The 22326-nt window shown below is 45.6% G+C and overlaps 1 protein-coding gene across 8 annotated transcripts in view; it reads right to left on the reverse strand.

The window, feature by feature from the left end:
- The window catches only part of TTLL11 (tubulin tyrosine ligase like 11), a 244759-nt gene that overhangs the window by 68902 nt on the left and 153531 nt on the right, over window positions 1-22326 (reverse strand). The window lies entirely within an intron of this gene.

Consider the following 22326-nt stretch of genomic DNA (forward strand, 5'->3'; position numbering starts at 1 on the left):
GGAATGTCCCCACCTTCCAATAGGGGCTCTGATCCCGAGGTATTTCCTCCAGCCCCTCTTCCTCCTCCTTGCTAAAGCTGGGGGCCTTGGACCGCCTCCTGGTTCCCAGGAGGAGCCAGCCAGTCAGCCTCCCTCACCCAGGGACCCAGGAACCAGCACCTGCGGGGGGGGGGAGGGGGTCAGTTCTGATGCCCCAGGCACTGGCCCTCAGCTCCCCAGCTCACTCACCCTGTCCCCCCCCCCTTCCTTCTTCACTGCCTAACTCCTAGACCCTCTTTTTCTAATTATTCCCACCAGGAGTGAGTCACACTTCTCAGATGAAGCAACAGAAATGTCGTGGCTGCACAGCAAGGAACGTGGAAGGAAATCTGCAGATGCCTGAACATCAGCAAGAGGGCCTGGAGGACCAGCAGGGATGACCGTGGGGACTGTGGGAGTTGGAAGCCTCTTCTCTGCACTTCGGGAAGAGGATAGAGGCATCCTAACTGGATTCAAATCCCCATGCTGCCTCCTAGATGCTGTGTGCCTTTGGACAAGTCACTTAGCTCTTCTGATCCTGTTTTCTCATCTTTACAATGGGGACACTATCTCCCTTGCAAGTTGTTGTGAAGACTGTGATATTTTATATAAATATAAGTATGTATGTATAATATGAGACTGCATATACATATTTTTATAAATTGTCTCAAAACACTCACTTTACACACACACACACACACATGCACACACACACCCTACGTATAAACAAGTGGTTGGCACAATGCAGTCACCAACCTCTCTGGGCTCGCTGTGTCTATGCTGCATAAATCTGTCACGAAGAACAAATGCACTGGTGTAATAGAAAGTATTAGATAGAAGTAAAGTATTTAAAGAAAATACCGAGATGTATTTTTTCTTCCGTGCTTTGAATGGCACAATATTTATCCTGTCATTTCCCAGCTAGAGGCTTAGCAGGTTTTTCCAGCAGAGCCCAGGGATACCAAATATAATGTGGGTTAAATATATAGGCTGACTTGGCTTCACACACTCAGTACAAAAATGAAGCATACATGGCTTGGATGCCCACATTTCTGACAGAGCCATCTTTGGAAATAGCATTTTTCTCTTGGAAGAAAATACTAGCAACTAAAAATATTTCCATGTTTAATAATGATCACCGAAAGGACATCTACAACTGCTTGTCTTTTTACATTATCACGCATTTAGTATCCTGCTCATCTGGAGTGACACCAGCCAGCCCTTTGCAACTGGAGGTCCACAGAGTCCAGCCACTCTGCCAGCTGGCTCAGCCCTGTCCATGCCTTAAGGTAGTCCTGGCCCAGCAGGTGGAAGCTCAATGGTCCTCATCCTGACATTGTTCTTTCTGCTATAAGCCTAGAATCCTCATGCCTAAGAGGAAACTCAGACTCTAGTAGACACTAACCCCATCCTTATGGACATGGCTGATTCCCTCCAGTCAGGCTTCTTCCTCAGTGGCTGTTCGGTATTCTAGGAGTTTCCCAGTAGGAGGACACTCCGACCATTACACCTGCCTGTTCAACTGAGCTCCCTGCCAAGTCCCTGCCTACCTCTTCTGCCTGGGCAGCAGGTGCCATTCCTCATACTCCTTTGTGCTGTCTGGATTCAGCTGTGAATGACCTGAGATCATGGCCTCATGATGCCATCAGTGTATGGTTGACAGTGTTGATTGGTACCTGGCCTCCCAAGTTCCTCTTGCTATCACAGGCCCACAGCTATGGACTCAGAAGAGTCCAAGTTTGGTTGGTGATGCTCTTTCACTCTGAAAAGCTCTGCTACTGCTCTGTATTATGATGCCCAGGCCCTGGAACCTCAGAGTGTGTTGGCCTATGCTGTACATTCATGAGAGACACACAGAGAGAGGCAGAGACACAGGCAGAGGGAGAAGCAGGCTCCCCATGGGGAGCCCAATATGGGACTCGATCCCAGGACCCCGGGATCACGCCCTGAGCCGAAGGCAGATGCTCAAGGAGCCACCCAGGCACCCCTATGCTATACATTCCTACCAAGTGGTCTAGGTTGTGGGGGTTCTAATATCGCTGGCCTTAATGTTATAATATCATGTCTCCTTATAAAAGATACAAGAAATTTAGAAATATGTAGGTAAGACAATACAATCCTCAAGCACAATCTCTCTATCAGAAATGATCACTTTTAATATTTTGGCAAATTCTCTTCCACTCCTCTCCTATGAATAGAATTTGTTCACATAGTTGATTTTTTTTGTAGCCTACTTTTCATTTAATGTTGTGTTATAAGCACATTACCATATCACCAAAATTATTTATAGAAATCTTTAATGATTGAATGAATTGCTCCAGGCTAATGGCTATTTCAATTGTTTCTGATTTTCCACGACTTGGATGTACATATTTAGACAATAAATCTTAACCTAATTTTGGATTATATCTTTGATATAAATTCTCAGAAGTGAAATATCTGAGTCAACAGGTTATTAACATTTTTAAGGCTCTTGTTCTCCCATCTGGCTTTAGTTCATGACCTTGGAAATTGCTAAAGAATGAAATCACAGTCACCAGTTCAAAGCTGTTCTATCTATAATCTTTTGCTTGCCATGAAGTTAATGATTGAGATCACAATAAAATAGGATGACACATTTTTCTATTAATTTCAACACAAATATGAGTTTAAAAATATTTCACATAGGAGCATGTGAAACTAGAAGGAGATTAAGCAATATTTTCAAGTGACCCAGAGTTGCTTTCCTACTAATAAGAAATAGTCATTGAGATTTGTTTCTCTAATTATTTTTTAGACTCTTCTCAAAGCTATGAATCTGAATCTGAGTCAGCATCCTAAACAGCCAGAATTGGAAACAGCAAACTCTATTTTTTGAGTCTCTTATGTAGAGTGTGAACTTGGGATGAGCTGCTCAAAATTCATTTATGTAATACATTAAAAATATATATCCATCTTCTCTGTGAGCCCTCCCCTGATTTCTCCAGGAAAAATTAATCACCCTTCCTCCTATAGCTCATCACCAGCGCTTCATTTAACACTGACTATGGTCTTCATCATATTAGAGTTATTTGTTCAAGTTGTCCACCGGTTGGGAGCTCCTAGCGGGAACAGCCCAGTGTTGATTCCCTGAGACTTAGCAGAAACATCAACATACAATAGGGATGCAGAAACAGGGTGAGGATTCATTTTCATTTTACCAGTAAGCATGCGGATTGTGCCTTGCTAGGAATCTGGTATATGAGATAGGTCCAAGAGAGAAATGGAAGAAAGTCCACTGCCACCCCAGGGGCTCTCCACAGAACAGTGGTCAGAAAAAGAGAAAAAAAAATAGCAGAAAACAATGTCCATGGTTTCAAAATGAAAAAAAAAAAAAAAAAAAAAAAAAAAACTTCATTCATTAGTTCACAGATATTTATGGGTTACCTTCCGGGCAGTAGGATTGTGCTAGATGATGGAATCCAGAGAGGAATAAGAAATTCTTTCGCCTTCCCAGGGCTCATGGAGAAAAACAAGGAGAAGTTTCAGTGATTCTACTAAGAGTTTCTCCATGATGAGGGAAAGGACAGGCACAAAACCAGGGTGGGAGACTAGATAGTCCGTTCTTCCATTAATCAAAGACCACTATCTTCAGTTATCTGCAAATCATTCGAGATTCTTCCAAGCAATCACCATGAGTCAGCCCCTGCCACGTCTAGATCATCCGCTCACTCATTTCCATTTGGTAGCAACCTTCAAGGAGCAGTAGGCCCTTTGAAATCTGTTAATTCTTACCACAAATTTCTCTAGGGATTCTTACGTATATGCTGGTTTGCACTGAAAAACGTGTTACTTCTAACCAAATGGATATTTAAAAATATGTGATACATAATTAGGGGGAAAATGTCTAAGGCCTAAGGATAAAGATTCTTTTTTTTTTTTTAAAGATTTTATTTATTTATTCATAAGAGTCACAGAGAGAGAGAGAGAGAGAGAGAGAAGCAGAGCGAGAGCAGGCTCCATGCACCGGGAGCCCGACGTGGGATTCGATCCCGGGTCTCCAGGATCACGCCCTGGGCCAAAGGCAGGTGCCAAACTGCTGCGCCACCCAGGGATCCCTGGATAAAGATTCTTTAAGAAAAAGCAGGGATTGGTGAAAAGCTTGGGAGGGAGACAGCCAGGATAAAATTCCTGTGCTGCCGGTTATCAATCCTCCGACCTTGACAAAATATTTAAGTTTTCTGGGGCTCAGTATTCTCATCTGTAAAACAGGGATGACGGTACCTATCTCCTACAGAAGAAAAGAGAACAAGAGAGAACGAAGAAGACGAAGAAGAGCCCTGTCTGTGCAGGTTGGGTGTGTACATCGAGCACTCAAACTTAAGGCATGGGGACTGCTTCAGGGAAAGGAGAAGAATTCTGGTGGGTAGAAGAATGAGCAAGAGTCCAGGTGTCAGTCCCAGACCTGGACTCCCACACCTGCCACGAGGCCCAGAGAATCCCATTCTCCTGTAACTTCAGCTTTCCCATCTATAAAACAAGAAGGTTGGAAGAGGTGACCTCACTGCTCCTCCCAGTTCTGACATTTTAGTAGATCCTTTGTTTCTCTCTTCTCAAGTGTGTGAGGCAGAGGAACCATTGCTCAGCTAAGAGTACTGCTCCAGCCATCACGACGACCCACACTCTTACAGACCCTTTTGTCCCCAGGTTAGAAACTGCCTGCCCATCTCACCACACAGCATAATTAGCACTTGTGAAAGATCCCCCCACATGCTGGTGTTTCCTGAGCGATGAAATGAGATCCATTTCCCATTCCGACAGCGCTGCACTGAACGTTCATAAAATATTGAAGTAACTAATGAAGTCATTTTTCATCTCAATGGTGGTTTTCTCTTCTTATTTCTACATGTGTTCGTCCATCCGGTCACAGATCTCTTCGACCAGGCAAAGCGCCTGTTATGGGGAACAGACATGCAGACACAGTGCTTATCTAGTAGGGCCTGGTCTCCTTGGTGTGTAAATATGGCCATGTTCTCCCCGGGTTTCCCTGCCCCTCTCTGTGGGTCAGTGTCCAAATTTCCTCTTCTTAAGGACGCCCATCATGTAGGATTAGGGTCCACCCCAATGACCTCATTCTAACTCGATTACCTCTATAAAAGACCCTATCTCCGAATAAGGTTGTATTTTGAGTTACTATGGGTTAAGATTTCAAAATATACATTTTGAGGATGACACTGTTTGGCTCCAAAAAAGGGAGTCAACTTATTCACTCATTTATTTGTTCGTTCATTCTTCCAAGCCTAATCGAGTCCCTACCATGTGCCAGGCGTTGTGCTGGGCACTGAAGATCCAAAGGCAGTTCTAGCACAGAGGACGTCAGTTTGGCAGAGGTGTCACCCACACAGATGGGTCACTGAGTGTGGTGTACGTGTGAGGCGCCAGGTGGGCACAGGGACAAGGCATACTCTGCTCCCCTGAGGGTTCAGGGCAGCTCCCGAGGCTTCCATGAGGTAGCCGAGAGATGAAAGGCTTGGGTGGAGCCTTCAAAGTGGCAGGTAGAGAGAGAGGAATGCCTGGATACCATGCAGGGGACAGGGCATGTGTAAACAAACAGGAGCTTGGCTGGTAGGGAACAATTCTGGAATTCTAGAAGTGGGGATGGAGCCTAGGGAGTGTGTTGGCAGCGAGAGGGAGAGATTTATGGTGAAGACCGGTGTGGCAATTCCCATGCAAATACCGTGTAGTAGAGAAATGTCTCCCCTGGCAGCACCCAGACACCCACAGGCTTCCTTTCTCTGCTAAGAACCAGGAAGACAAGCAAGAAAGCTGCTCTCTTTCAGAGAAGCCCAAAGTAAGATCCTAAAGTTGATGTGCTGAAGTTTTGGTGAGGAGGGCCACTCGGGGCCTCCCTCCACACCTATATACTCTTCCTCTACACACACTTTTCGCAACTTGGTCATCTGATTGTCAGACCCTAGTACAGCCAGCTAATTAAAAGGGATGAGACGGGATGCCACAGCCATGCAGTCTGCAGTGTACAGAGCGACTGCCTGAAGACAGAAAAGGAAGATGAGAAACCCTTCAGACCTCTTCAGGGATGCCAATATACCACAGAACAAGTTAAAACCAGTTCACAGAATCATCGTTCACATAAAAGGCCACGTTGACTGAAACATATTGAAGAAGCCAAGATTCCCAGCAAAGTTGAAAGGGTTTCACGTGTAAAGGGTTAAGTACAGACACTTAGAAAACAAAGGACTCCAAGTCCAGGTCCACAGCCCAGGTCTGTCAGGGCCAGAAAACTCTGAGCTTTCTGTTGGAAGGGGGTTCAGAAATCACTTAAGCCAAATTCTCTCCATTTAGGCCTAAGAAAATGAAGCTTGGTGTGGGGGAAAGGACTTGCTCACACTCTCACCCAACAAGAGAGGAGCAGGGCTTGAGCTACAAATGGCTTCTCTCGACCCTGCCCCCACCCCCGCCGGTGGGGGCAGTTATGGAAACCCCAGGGTGAATGTGTTGGCGGCAGCTCTACAGAAGTGGGCCTGGCTGGGAGGGTTCCAAATGACAGAGCTGTTGTGGGCCAGTGGAGAAGGAGGGCAGGGGCGCATCAGGTCCTGGGGCTGGGAGGATGGCTGTGGACACTGACGATCCTTCCCGGGGCTCTACACTCCAGTTACCTCACTGGCCCCTCAAGGCAAGACTGTAAGGTGAGCAGAGCAGACATTATTCTCTCAGAGAGCAGAGCAGGAAACTGAGGTCCCTAAGGGAAAAACTACTGTGTCCCTACGATAGAGCGTGCCAGGTCAGAACTAGACAAGTGGTCTTCTGGGCTACGCTCTGGCAATGGGCCTCCTGGGGAAAACTAATCCCCTTGGTCCTTGCACACGACCCTGGGCAAGTCTGATATTCTGACACATCTCTCATGGGGCACATCGGGTATTATTCAGCCATTACTTGGGCAATGCATGTTACTTCGCTGCCAGGAGCCATCGAGGGCTTGATTTCAGATGCTGATCCTCAAAATAGTTCCCTCACATTCTGCCACTGCAGTCGACGTCCTCGATGTCTGCAGCACTTTAGAAACTTTCCAGTTCTTTCACAGTTTCCTTGTCAGCTGAGCATAACAGTTTGGAAAACAGTGGTGCCTCATTACAGCTTCAAACCAAACACCAATTCTAGCTCTGTACAGTGGTGGTTTTCTTTAGAACGCATTTATCACTAAAACAAAGTGCTCTGGGTTTGAGAGAAAGCGATGTTTTGAGCTGTCAAGACAGTTGAAAATGTTTGGGAAAACAATTTTCCCTTTTCTGAGATAATGCTGGCTTTGTAAGTAGGTGCAATTTCAATTTTTTTCCTGTAAATTAACATTTTTTAAGATTGCACGGGAAAGAACCAGGATATCTTTGATAGTCTCAAATATAATTATTGTTTTGACTATGAAGTCAATTTTGCAATACTAAAAAGGCAAATCACCAAATATAACCATGTAGTTTGCATTTCTTCTTAGTTTTAAAGGGCATATGCTGGCTGTTTTGTTAAATAAGAGAGTCTGTAGTAATCATAGAGGGATTTTTTTTTTTAATGGGTGGATGTACTGGTTTTTCTAATTGGTGCGCAACTGTACATGACCATACACCTATACTTGAATACAGCCTGAGACTTTGTATAGTGCATTCATCCCTGCTATGTCCCTGCTTCTCAGAGCGGGACTGTGAGGGAAGCGAGATAAAGATGGGCAGATGAGGCATCTGAGTGTTGATTCAACAAATATTTATGAGTTTCTACTCTTTGACAAGCCCTGTGCTGGGGACTCGGATCGGAATAACACAGAGTGCTTCTGCTCCCCGGAAGCTCACCTGAGGTCACAGCTGGGGATGGGGCTCCTGACTGCCTGGGCCTCTTCATCCATGGCATTTACCACTCTAGAACCTGCTCCCTCTCAGATCTGCAACCTCATTGAATTCAACAGCAGGGTTTCCTTTCGGAAGAGACAACTTCTGCTCTGGACGTCCTGAACATCTCGGTGGGCCGACTGGTACCACGTGGTGCCCACTAGGCCTTCTATGCCAAGCTGAGGAATCATCTGGAACACTTCGAATCCAGGTCTCCGGAGGATGCATCCAAATGAAGAGACACCCCATTCTTATGACTCTCCTGTCCTCCCTAACAGGACTGCTGAATACGAAATGTCTCTCCATGCCTCTCCACCTAGGCATAAGCTGTGCCTTCTGCTCAGAAAGCCTTCTCTGCCCATAGACCATGCAAGCATCTCTCTGTCATCAAAACCCAGCAGCTGTCGTCCTACAGGGCACACCACTCCCTTCTCTGCGTCATCTCCGTACCTTGGTCGTGTTCCACTTTGGACTCGTCACCCTATATTGTGATTTTCTTGTTTGTATGTCTCAGTCCCTCATCTCCGAACATCTCGAGGGTGGGGGCTGTATCTTATGCTTTTCTGCATCCTCAGCATTTAGTCTAGAGTCTGACACATGGCAGATGTTCTACAATAATTTCCTAAGTGAATAAATAATATTAAGCATTCAGGAGGAGCCCAGAATGTGAGAGGAGTTCTAAGCACTGAGATTATCTCTAACCCTCACAATGATTCTAGGAGGCAGGCATTATTTTCCCCACTTCATGGATTGCAAACCCGAAGCTGGGAGCAATTATGGGACTCACCTAAGATCAGAGTCGGAGAAAAAGAATGAGATCTGAAGCCAGGTTTGTCTGACTTCAGTGCTCTTTCTACTCTGGGGAGGGGCCCCAGGCAGTCTCTCCTTCAAAGTTTGATAAGGGATAGGTGAGCCCTGATGGCTGTCCCCTTCTCTGCTCCCAGACTCCAACACCCCAACGGACAGAGGTCGAGCCAGGAAGGTTCCATCTACAGGTCTCCTGGCTCTTCACCTGTCAACACCCCTCCTTGCAGCTTACCCTAAAAGCACTCTCCCTTCCGCAGCATGGATTGGAATGACAGGACGTGAAGCACCTTGTTCTGAGTAATCTCGACTCAGAGTTTCATTTTTTTAGATCAGTCTGACGGCTTCTGAAAATGGTCACAGACCAGATCTTACTGAGACTAATTATTTCTTTAAGATGTACAGATCCATCCGTTGGCGAAAAGAAGGCCAGGAGGCACAGTTAAATTACATAGTACATCACTGTCCTTGGCACATTCATCTCTGCCACTCTGTCAGCGTAAAAATTTACAGCAGATATTATCTTTCTGAAGGGGTTCAAGTCCTAGAAAATACAAGCTAAATTTTAAATAGAATTTTAATTTTAATGAAAGCTTCAGGGAATGCTGTTTGTGTTGCCGATCCTTCATACCTGGTGATTAAGTTAATTTATGCTTAATGGAAAGGATATTTCTAATCCCCAGACAGGCTCAACATCTGTCTAGGACTGTGTTTTTGGAAGCCGGAAGCTGCTTGTGATGGATGTAATCAAGCCAGGATGCTACTGAACTGACACCTGAAGGCTATGTGTAAGGGACATTATGTCTCTGCCCAGTGCTTGTGTTGAAATCAAATCAAAGTTGCATCTCCTTCTGCCAGCCTTTAAAAATCCTGCCTCCACATTCTTACATGTTGTTCCCCGGACAGGCTTGGGTTGCAGAGCTGTGGATCTAGTGTTTATGCTCAGTTGAAACCAGCAGTTCTTTTTTTTTTTTTTTTTTAAGATTTTTAAAAAGATTTATTTATTTATTTATGACAGACATAGAGAGAGAGAGAGAGAGAGAGAGAGAGAGAGAGAGAAGCAGAGACACAGGCAGAGGGAGAAGCAGGCGCCATGCAGGGAGCCCGACGTGGGACTCGATCCCGGGACTCCAGGATCGCGCGCTGGGCCAAAAGCAGGCGCCAAACCGCTGAGCCACCCAGGGATCCCCCAAAACCAGCAGTTCTTGACCCCCTACGCCATCCACCCGCCTGTGCTCTGTTGGATGCTTTGCATACACAACCTCATGCAGCTCTTATGACAACCCTGAAGGCGGAAACTACCCCCACTTTATGTTTGCGGAAAGTAAGTCTCAAAAAGGTGAAGTAGCTCACCTGAGTATGCAGCTTGTAACCAATGTATTTGATCTTAAGATAGTCTGCTGTTGCTCTTTCGTCTAGAGTATAGGGCAGGAGTTGACACACTGTGGCCCTGGGGTCCAAACTAATTTGCCATCTGTAAGCGAAGCTTTATTGGGACACAGCCATGTCTACGGATTTCATGTAGCAATGGCAGAGCTCAGTAGCTGGACAGGGACAGCATGGAAAAGGAGCCTGAAATATTTTCTATAAGGTACTGTGGAGGGCAAGTTAGCCAACCCCCAGGATAAGGCCTATAACCTTGGAAGGAAATTAGCTGAGCACCTACTATCTGCAAGGCCCAAGTTGGGGTGAGCACTTGGAGTCAAAGTAGAAGACATAGTCCATGGCTTCAAGGAACTCAGTCTACAAGCAGGACCTTCAAATAAACTGGTAAGTCCAAGAAGCTATCTCAGTAGCTCTCAACCTACCTAGTAACAGATCCAGAGTCCCGCTCTGCTCTTGGCCTCCCTAGCAGACTACTTAGGCATTCCTGAGAGTTCCCAGTGAAGACCTCAGGAGCACCCATGACCAGTGCCAGAGCCCTCGAGAAGACTTCTACTTCTCCACACAGACTCCCAAGGGCCCTCTCCCATTGGAGTGTCCTCGCTTCTGAGCTGGGCTGTCATGTGAGCACCATCCCATGGCAAGAGGGCTTGTTCTCCATGCTTCTGAAGCTTCCAGCCCTTGAATGGAGCTAGATTCCATGGAGATATGAGGAGAAGACTGGGGGCCAGCAGGGAGCCTGTTCCACCTGTGGCTCCTGGGGTCTGGCTTGTGGCAAGTGTTACAGGAGTCTTCTTGCCCAGATTCATCAGCTTCTGCCTCTCACCCTTTTTCTACAGGAGCTTAAAACCGGTGCCAGACGGCCCAGGAGAGGAACATAGGCCACTTCACCTCTGTTTCCTCCCCACCATGTTGCTCTTCACAAGACCAGAATGGCTCTCCCAGCTACAGCATAGCCAGATACTGGTGGTGGCGGTGGGAGGGGGACCCTGATCAATGATTCCATACCAGTGATTCCTGGCCATGAGATTAAGAAAGAGCGCATCCATACAATGGGTAAAATGAGAAAAGGAAACAAAACTGTGCATGTGAACATGTGAGCATGGGTGTCCATTCTTTTATGAAATCATGCTGACGGTATGAAGCTAAACTGTATGAAACTGCAGATGTTAGACTCTTTGGACATATAAACATGTGGATTTCACATGGTTCAAGCTAATCATTGGTACTTGAGGGTTTTTTTTACATCCTTACATAGAAACAAAATGTTGGTGACTTTATGTTATTTCCACAATTTTTTTTTTTTTTACATTTTATTGGTTTGTAAAATCTGAAAGTCTGGGAATTACTTACCTTATAGCAGCAGTTAGCTCCAAAACACCCTCATAAGACTCGGCATTGGCTATCAAACTTTACACATCACTTATTCTTTGACCCAGTGATTTTATTTCTAGAAATCTACCCTGCAGAAATATTTCTAGAAATCTACCCACGTGCACACTCAGGGGTTCCTGGCAGCCCTGTTTGAAATGTGGAAAAGTGGAAATAACATAAGTCTCCATCATCTGGGGCCTGGTTATTAAAGGTATGGTAAGGCCCCAAATGGTTCCACTGTAGGAACAATGTCTAGATCTGGACCTACTGATGCAGAAAGCTATACTTGCTATACGGATAAGTAACAATAGCCAGTTGTAGAACGCTACGTGTATAGTACAGTGCATAGTATGATTCCATTTTTTATGAAGATAACAATAACAAAATGAATTCACCTCTCCTTGGAGGTTTAAATATCATGTAAAAGTGTTTGAAAGGATAAAAGCAAATTGTTTATAGCAGCTATCACTGGAAATTAGGGTTGGGATTGAGGGAAAGAGTGGGAAAGTTTGACATTTCAATGTATATTATTTATAAGTAAGATATATTGCTACTTTGATAATTTTTTAAAATTTCATTTTTAAGAAATCTACACCCAATATGGGGCTCGAACTCACAACCCCGAGATCAAGAGTCGCACTCTACCAACTGAGCCGGTCAGGTGCCCCCACCTCTTTAATTTTTTAAACAAAGTAATAATGATTTTTAAAAAGGCCTGGCTATACAGTGGTTATGCCAAGCAGAAGGAGAGAGAATACAGAGAAAAGAAAAAATCATTTTGATTCTGGGGTTGAGAGAAGGATTTCTGAGGAAGTGCTTTCTGAGCTGAGCCTGAAAAGCAGCCAGCAATCAGAATCAAAGAGCAGAGTCCGGCTGAAAGGAATCATGAGCTCAGGCGAGCCCTGAGTGTGGCTAGTGGGGTTAGAGCTTGATTTGTAGTTGGCGACAGTCAGATGGTTGGAGACACTGTTAGGGAGTTTGATATCCAGTTAGGATTCTTATTACTTTATTCAGACAAACCAAATTTTTTTACAGGTTGTCTCTTCCTTGGGACAGAGGCAGACTGACTCAGGTTGGGACCTTGTGGCAGACATGACTGATGGTTTATCCAAAGCCCATTTCCTCCCTTCTTTTTTCCTCCTGAACTCCCCTTCTGTAGAGGTCCTATGCCCTGCCTCAGGGCTGGGTACTGCAGGGAGGCCTGCCCCAGCCCAAGGCCTGGTCATGGGAGTGAGTTGTGCTTGGTCTAGAGTAATGGTGGATAGTCCGTGTCCTCCACTCCGCTTCTGGCTAATGTGATGTGCAGGGAAGACTAAGGGCTAGAACGAGAGCTTTCTACACTCTTCAAAGATATGTGAGGAGGGTGGACCCCTTTCCTGCCTCAAGATGTTGCTATTTTGGGGGGCACCTGGGTGGTTCAGTGCTCGAGTGTCTGCCTTCGGCTCAGGTCATGATCCTGGGGTCCTGCAATGGAGGCCCACATCAGGTTCCCTGCAAGGAGCCTGCTTCTCCCTCTGCCTATGTTTCTGCCTCTTTCTCTGTTTGTCTCTCATGAATAAATAAATAAAATCTTAAAACAAAAAACAACAACAATAGGGGATCCCTGGGTGGCACAGCGGTTTGGCGCCTGCCTTTGGCCCAGGGCGCGATCCTGAAGACCCGGGATCGAGTCCCACGTCGGGCTCCCGGTGCATGGAGCCTGCTTCTCCCTCTGCCTGTGTCTCTGCCTCTCTCTCTCTCTCTCTCTGTGACTATTATAAATAAATAAAAATTAAAAAAAAAAAAAATTAAAAAAAAAAAAAAAAAACAACAACAATAAACCATGCTACTATTTTTGGATGCCATACCTGAAGCTGCTCTGGCCATTCCTGGGCCAGGAGGGGGACAAACCTGAGGACAAAGCCACTGTGCTGAGGATGGAATGACAAAAGGATAGAAAGAACTTGTGATGACTCAGTGATGTCATCGAGCTACTATATTTTAGCTTTTGATGTCTTTTTATGGGAAATGGTACATTTCCTTATAACTTAAGCCAAATGAAGTTGGGCTTTTCAGGTCTTGTAGCCCAAAGCATTTCAACAAATTCACCATCATTATTTCCAGTGACAGGACTCAATCATATATTTATTCAAACAAAGGCTTCCTATTGTGTGCCAGGCGTCAATTTTATTTTAGAGTCACCTTTAAAAATCTACTAAATTGCTGGTTGCACAGCATTGTGAATACACTTAATGATAGTCAACTGTATACTTTAAAATCATTAAAATGGTAAATTTTGTGTTCAGTATGTTTTTCCACAATAAGAGAAAGAGAGAAAGAGAGAAGAAAGAAAGAAAGAAAGAAAGAAAGAAAGAAAGAAAGAAAGAAAGAAAGAAAGAAAGAAAGAAAAAGAAAGAAAGAAAGAAAGAAATCCATGGCACTTGCTGAAGGAACCATGGGTTGGGGCAAGAATGAGTACAATCTCTAAGTCTCACAGTTTTCCTTGCTCTATACAAAATACGTTGCACTTAAAAAAATCCACGAGAATTAAGTTCTGCCCACATAATGGAATAATAATGGGGCCATTAAAAAGACAAACATACACTTCTAATTTTGGCTGTGATACAGTGATAGCTAACTCACACTCTAATTGTTTCTAAACGATTAGAAAACTCGACGAATATTTTGAGGGAAGTGTTTTTAAGTATTGGACAACAGGCAGTGCAGCCATGAAAACAGGGAAACTTGAGGTGAGCCTCAGTTTTCCTTCTGGGTACTTTACAGGATCCCCCCAGGCCAGGGATGTGAGAGCAGTAGACTCCGAGCTGTGGAAACAGAGGCTGGCATCCAGGGAGCTGAGGCGTCCAGAATGCATGGAACAGGCAACTGGAAAGGAGCAAGTTTGTGAATGGGGCGAGGTGGGGGGCACTTCTCACATCCTTGGCCGAGGGTTAAATGTGCAGGGCGAGATTCTGTGAGGTCTACCAGAGTGGCCACCACAGGGCAGAGCATTGACTAGAGGTCACGGAGTGACAGGAAATAGAGGAACAAAGAAGGGGAAATTCTAGGCTGTTAGAACATATGCCCCATGAGGGCAGCAACTGTCATCTGTGTTTGTGCCTGATGTATCCCCAGACTCCAGATAATGCACGTAGTACATGTTTAATACTTATTTGTTGAATGAATGAATACATGCATGCATGAATGAATGAAAGCTACCCCTGAGCTGGGTCTAGGGCAGCTGACATCAACAACAATATTGGGGTTGTCCAAGGAGCTCAGATGGGGAAGGCGCCTGGATTAGGGGCTCCATGGTCAGGCCACTTAGGAGCAGAGGTTATCTCTGACAATATATAGGATGCAGTCATCTATTCACTCATTTAATTTAATTTCTTCTATTACCCATCTGGTTCTCCAAAAAGGGCAGGTGAAATAATAGCCGAACATTGGAAATAACCTATCAATTATAGAACATAGAAATAAATCTTTGTATATTCACAAAATACAATTCTATACAAGGAAAGTCAATGAATTCCAACTACATATAACAACACAGATGAATGTAAAGTTCAAAAATCAGGATGGTAGCTATGTGTGGTGAGGAGGCAGTGGGTAGGGACTGGAAGGGGGTCTGTGGGAACACTCAGGTTCTGGTAATGGTCCATTTCTTGTCCTGGGTTTGGTTACCCCAGTGTGTTCCCTTTATGATAATTCATTGAGGAGTACACTTAAAATCATGCACTTTTTTCTATGAACGATATATGTCAGTTAAACTCCATTATTTCACAAAAATCAGAAGTTAGACTGAGTCATGGAAAAAAATGGTAGCCAGTTTAATTATAAATTTAAGAGTATCCATTTTAAATAAAATCAATCTCAGACAACTTTAAAGAGGGCGATACAACTTATAAATCTGATACTCTACACACATTAAACACAAACTCTCCCTTCCCCAATCCATCCCGACCCCAGCACCTGGCAATAGCCGTTCTACTTTGTCTTCATGATTTTGACTAACCCAAGCACCTAATATAAGTGGAATCATACAGGACAGTATTTGTCCTTTTGTGACTGGCTTACTTCACTTAGAATGATGACCTCAAGTTTCATTCATGTGGTAGCATATTGCAGAATTTTCTTCCTTCTTAAGGCTGAATAACATTCCATTACAGAAATATACCACATTTTGGTATCTATTCACCAGTTAACGGTTGCTGAGGTTGCTTGGTCTCTTTGAAATACTTTTTAAAAAATGAAATACTTTACTGTTTTTTTTAACTTTTTGAAAGTTTGTTTATTATTTATTTATTTATTATTTATTTATTTATTTATTATTTGAGAGAGAGAGAGCATGTGAGTGGGGAGAGGCAGAGAGGAGTGAGTGGGAGAGGGAGAAAGAATCAGACTCTGGGCTGAGTGTGGAGCCTGGTGGGGAGTGAGACACAGCGCTCAATCCCTGGACCAGGAGATCATGACCTGAGCCAAAACAAGAGTTGGCTGCTTAACTAACTGAGCCACCTAGGTATCCTAAAATACTGTTTTTTTTTTTAATTTTTATTTATTTATGATAGTCACACACACACAGAGAGAGAGAGAGAGGCAGAGACACAGGCAGAGGGAGAAGCAGGCTCCATGCACCAGGAGCCCAATGTGGGATTCGATCCCGGGTCTCCAGGATCACGCCCTGGGCCAAAGGCAGGCGCCAAACCGCTGCGCCACCCGGGGGATCCCAAAATACTGGTTTTTAAAAAAGAAACATATACATATTCTTGTTTAAAAAAAAAGTATATAAAGTGGTTTACAGAGATAGATGATAGATACATAAAATGTTTTATTTATTTTGTTTTTTAAAAGATTTTATCTATTTATTCATGAGAGACACAGAGAGAGAGTCAGAGACACAGGCAGAAGGAGAAGCAGGCTGATGTGGGACTCGATCCCGGGACCTCAGTATCATGACCTGAGCCAAAGGCAGACGCTCAACCACTGAGCCTCGCAGGCGTCCCTATAAAATGTTTTAAAATGGATCTACACATAAGCAGGGGTAAGAGAAAAGCCTGTATAGAATAAAAAGATGAGGTTAAGAATGAACCAAACACAAAAAACCACATGCTTCTAAGGTCTGCGTAGTTGCTGGCAGGGGTGAGGTGGTCACAAATTTGGCTCCAGGCTTCCTGGTAGCCAAAGGAAGGAGAGAAACAGAACAGCTGAAAGATTCACTTTGACAACAAGATGTTACAATACAGAAGCCATATCCGTTGCTCAAGGAGAAGCCCAGCTATTCCTGGAACCAATGCTGGAGAGAAATTTCTCCTATGGTGAGACAGCTAGTGAGGTGGCGCCTCATGTCCTCAATAACAATCTAACAACGATGCTAATGGTGATGCCCATGCTAACACTTTAATACTGTTTAACTATTTGTCAGGCACAGCTTTAAGTTCTTTGCCTCTACAATGTATATTTAAAGTCAATGCTTCTTATGATGTCTCCCACTGCAGGGGGCGGGGGGGCACAAAGAAAAGTCAGGAAAGGTAGCTGGAACCATGTATACAAGAGCAAAGCTCTCTGTTATGTGGCTTGATCCAACCATGAAGACCAGATGGATCCCATATCCTTTCCGTAAACTGTGATGCATGTCACCAGGCAGCATGTCGATGAGAACCAGATAGGTTATCTTGCAAATTTAGACCCAAGCTATTTTCTTTGGTAGTTGATCAAACCAAAGGTAGGGTTGAAATCTTTTTCTTTTACATCAGTACCTAACAAGACTTGAACCGGGATAGATGGGCCACCCCATCTCCACAGGAATGGGCCAAGGAGGGTCTGTGCCAAGGCCAAGATTTCTCTCTGGAAACTCGTATGTCAGCACTAATAGAAAGACCAGTAGCAAAGACTGTAGTTCCCCAGGTTTACGCCAACCAATGTGACTGTAGTCATTTCAGTCTCATGAACGATCTGAATGAAAGCAGCCCCATCACCGGAGAGGAACTGTTCTCAAAGAGGAAGATCCTTACCCACTACAGAGGGCCAAGGACCTCCTTGCCTGAACCCCTCTGCCTGGGGAAAGGAAGGAGAGAAAGGGCATCCATTTAATACGAGAACAGCCCAGAAGTCATCCTTATGCTTTGAATTGCTTTCACTTCTGCCAACGAATTTCTAACAATCTTAAAATATTCCCTCATTGTTGTTAACAAAGGGATTTCCAGGAAGGCTAAATCAAGGGAGGCTAATTTGTCTTCAGTTGTTTACTCATCCAAATATCTGCTGACTAACGGAAGAGTGAGGTGCTAGTGGGAGACCCTTGCTGGCGATATGCAAAAAAGAGTTAAAGCAGGTTTACAGCTTTCCCTCAGGGGGTTGAGTTTAATTCACTGGTTCCTTCTCTCATTGACTCACCAAACATTCTCGTTTCACACTTTTTTTTGTGCCAAGATCTATTTATATCACAAGGGAGGTTGGATCATGTGCTAGGCAGAGACATACCAACTGTCCTAAGGGAGCTGAGATGAACAAGTAACTAATCGTCGAGGGGGGCAATCAGAGGGAAGTTCAAGGAGGAGGTGATGCCATAGCAGAACCTCAAAGGATCAGGAAAATTTGTCTTGCCAAAGAGGTTGCCATAGGATTCCTCCAAGTAACAATTTTTTCTCTCCCCCGGTACCTTTCAATTACCCATGGACTGACTTACACACCCTTTTAGAAGCACAGCTGGTGTGTAAATTAGAACTCAGCAATCCCTCCCCAGGGCTGAGTCCCCTTGGGAGAAATTCTGACACCTGCTGATCTGTTTCTGTGTACTTTTCCAACACCTTGAGAATTCCAGTTTTAGTGATCGCAATTATTGAGACACTCCAATTGTGGGTAGTCTGACAAAGAGGGAGTAGGGGATCCAAAAGAAGGAGTGGAAGCCAAGCAGGTGGCCGGGAAGGGTCGAGAGAGAGAGACAGAGAGAGAGAGAGAGTCAGTCCTGTGGCCAGAGAGAGGGAAGTCATCCTTAACTTCAGATGCTCATGGCTGTCCCCTAGGTTAGGAGGAAGGAGAGCTGAGGAATGTCTCAGAAGGAGCCGAGCAGGTCTGCCCTGCAAGACTGCCTCTGAGCCCACAGAGGGACATGGCGAGCCTCAGTCATCACAGACTAAGCCTTTTTCACCTGTTTCAAGGATTATGAAAATAACATCTTTAAGGAGCTTAGCATGCTGCCTGGCAAACAGCACTCTTTACACCTTAGCTGCACAGCTGCCGGTGTTCACATCCCCCTCCTTGCCGTGGAGGAAATTTTAGTAACTGAGCCAGTGGGACTGGAAACCAGTGGTGTAGGAACCACGGTGTTATCCGTGCTGAACCATTTCCTGCTGACTCTTAGGAGACAGCCTTTAGACTCGCATTTCTGGTGACATCCTTGAGTCCTCCATCCGAATTTTTTTTTTAAAGATTTTATTTATTTATTTATTCATGAGAGACACAGAGAGAGGCAGAGACATAGGCAGAGGGAGAAGCAGGCTCCCTGTAAGGCGCCTGATGCAGGGCTTGATCCCAGGATCCCGGGACCATGACCTGAGCCAAAGGCAGACTCTCAACCACTGAGCCACCCAGGTGCCCCTCCATCAGAATTTTATCCTTCTCTGTTTTCATTTTATTTGATGCTGTTTTTTAAAATGTGGCGTGATTATGTTGTGGCGGTGCACTTCTTGCGCTTTCACGTGCATTTATGCTTATTATCCAGGGCCCTGGAGCTGAGTCACCACAAGTGTCAGTGCGGAATTCTTAATTCAGAATTTCTCACCAGAGTTCCTGGAAGGGATTCTTGGGGCCCAGAAACTCTCAAGTTTGGAAAGGCTACGATAAACTAGTGACCTCTAGGGAGCAAGCTGACCGGGGGTCAAAAGAGACATAAAGCCCACTGTGACATTCCTGTTCCCCTGGAGTCAGTAGAAAGACCTCGTTTGCTGACCACAAATCTGAGGCTCACTAAGCCTACAATGGATCTGTTTTCTCTCACAGAAGAAGTGAGCCTGATCCCGGAAATCCTCTGGCAGCCTCTTGCTCTGCTGCCATCACCTGTGACAGTGACAGGGGAAAAGGCCCACCGGGGATTGCCTAGGAGGGGACCATGCCCTGAAATTAGGGTCCAGACAGGTCCCCCATTGCCCTCAACAGGGGGTGTGTGCTTGTCCAGTGGGGACTGTAATTGCCTCTGCCTGGCCACGTCCAAATACGTGTTTTCAGGGTTCAGGACAAAGGGTTGATATCGGTACTGAGTGCGTGTTTGTATGTGGGTGTATCAAACCTCAAAATCCCAACGGCCAGGTGGATGAGGGATATGGGTAGATAATTTCCAAGTCCCATTAAAATAAAATATAAATAGTAAACATAAACTGTTATATGGAAACATATCGATGCCCATTAACAACCAAAGACATACACATTTTCAAACCGTCTTAGACACCCTAAATTGGCAACTCGTTTTGTAAAGGCAGCCCATAAGGCTTTGCAGGGTATGGGCACCCACAGATGTGAATGGCAGCAAAGATGGTCAAAGTTGCAACCCTTTGGAAAAGCAAAATGGCCCTTTGCAACAAGATCTTTATAAAGATAAGCATTCCTTTGACTCAGTGATTCCAGAGTGGGGTTTTATTTAGAGAAGAACAAAATTGACCATCACATAAATGTCCCACGATGTGGGTAAATTACCGTACAACTGCGCCCTAGGAGTTTCTCTGCACGAAGGACGATCGTGAGGACAGCCTAGCAATACGAAGGAAAGTTTAGGCTATAGAGTCACTTAAAAACCAGGAGCACTCAAGGGAAGCATTAACTTTGTTGGTAGATGCTGGGGTCGGAAGTTTTTTGTTTTGTTTTGTTTTCTTTTTTTTTGTTTTCAGAATTTTGTTTTTAGCACCCCCCGCACACACACACACTTTTTTTTTTTTTTTTTAATGCTTTACTGTTATTTGTTCAAAAACTGCAAATGGCATCATTTGGAAACAGGTGAAACCAGCACTTTCAGAGACCAGGCATTGTTCCAGGGCCTTTAAGACAGTATTCCCCTCTCAATACCCCTGACAGCCCTCGATGTCAGGCACCTCATTTTACAGGTGCAGAAACGGGTTCAGTGAAAGTTAGTGGCTTTCCCTGCTCATGGGGCTGGCAGTTACCCAGGGCTCCAGGGTCACGCTGCCTCCCTTTAGCTGTCAGATCAGTGATGTTCTGGTTTCATCCTTGAATGAGAGAATTGGCACTTGCAGAAAGAGAGTGTGCGTAACGATGCCGGTGAGTTGGACCCTACAGCATTTCCATCCTTCCCGGCTCGGGAACGGTGCTCGGGGCAGAAAGAAGCAAGACCCTGGCTTTTCCCCATTTCCTGGGTTTTCTATGCTGCATCATGTTATTTGCCAGTCTGTTTGTTAGAAGACGTTGACAAGCCTTTCAGAGGAAAATGAAGAATACCTTGCAAAGCAAGACGCAAGGGTAGGAGCAGGCGAGGGTTCTGTGGATGGAGATGAGAAGTTTAAAAATGAAACGGGAGAGGATAGGTAGAGAGAATAGCTTTGGGGGGAGCCCTGATGAAAAGGCAGGGGTCAAAGTGAAATTGGGCACTTGCAGGAGAGAAAAAACCCAAGAAACCCATTTAGGCCCAAGAAATTTCCTGCAGAAATGCCTGTGGGGATAACAAGCATCTTTTTTTTTTTTTTTTTCTTTAACCTGAGCAAAATCGTCAAGCCCAGCTACTTTTATCAACTAAAATTCATTCTGGAGATTTCCTCCAGCTCGTGAGAGACATTTTAACTCTCCCTGAGACAGTCATTTGTCACAAGAAGCTGGAAGCTCACCAACATGTCTGTAAGCAAGTCTGAGGGTTCTATATAATAAAACAAATGGCAAGGTATTGATTTTGTTTCTTTTCAACCTGTTTTAATCCAACTATATGGTCTTATTGCAAGAATTTTCTCATCATGACAAGGAGAACAGGCTCAGCTGAAGGAGAGGAGCAGGACACGGGCAATTCGCTCTTCATTTCTCCTCAGAAAGGCTCTTTTTTATAGACCTCTAATATCTCCACGGCAGAATTTCGGTCCCAATCTTCCACCAGGACATTTCTGAAGGAAAGACCAAGGTGCCGAGGCATGTGACCAACAGAAGATGTGGGGCTTATTCCGCCTAAGGCTGAAGCTTAGAATAAACAAAACTAAAAACCTAGAGAAGGTCGCGTCCTGTTAGTTCGGGTGTTTGTTGGCTCCTCGGAGCCCCCAGGCGCAGCCCCAGGCCCCGGGATCCCGGACACGGGCGAGGCCCCCAGCGCCTGGGCCCTGAGCCTCGCCCCTGAGCCTCGCCCCTGAGCCTCGCCCCTGAGCCTCGCCAGCCTCTGGCTTCACCGCCTGCTGCAGCCCTGAGGGTTCTCTCGCCGTGTCCTGGGCATGCGAGGCCCATTCACGACCCTGGGCCGCTGCTCACAGCCTCTCTGCCGGATGCTCTCTCCTCCCTCGGTTCGCACCTCCGCATTCTCCGGGGTCACGGCCCCTCAGCGAGCCCTCCCGCTCCCAGGAGTGCGTTGCCCCCTCCCTGGTCCCGGCCTCCTGTACCAAGGCTCTCCGAGCGCTCCCGGGCGCCTCCGTGGCAGGGGCAGGTCTCTCGGGTCCCTCGGGTCCCTCGGTGCACAGAGCTCGCTCCAGGGCCCGGATCGATGCGTGCTCGGGGCAGGCGTGTGGCATGGCCCGATGGATGGCAGCGGCCACTGCCCTCCTCCAACCCGCCCTGCTGAAGAGCAGCCCCCGCCAGGAGGGGAGCCCGGCACCGGCACCAGGGCCTCTGACTTCAGGATGAAAGGACAGGCCCGCTCTCGGGGAGGTAAAGCCTTCATCCTCCCTTCACGTTTCTCTTGTGCCACAGGAGCCCCGAAAGGCCTGTCATGTCCGTCTCT

Source organism: Canis aureus, chromosome 16 (genome assembly GCF_053574225.1).
Source record: "Canis aureus isolate CA01 chromosome 16, VMU_Caureus_v.1.0, whole genome shotgun sequence".
NCBI classification, from domain to species: domain Eukaryota; kingdom Metazoa; phylum Chordata; class Mammalia; order Carnivora; family Canidae; genus Canis; species Canis aureus.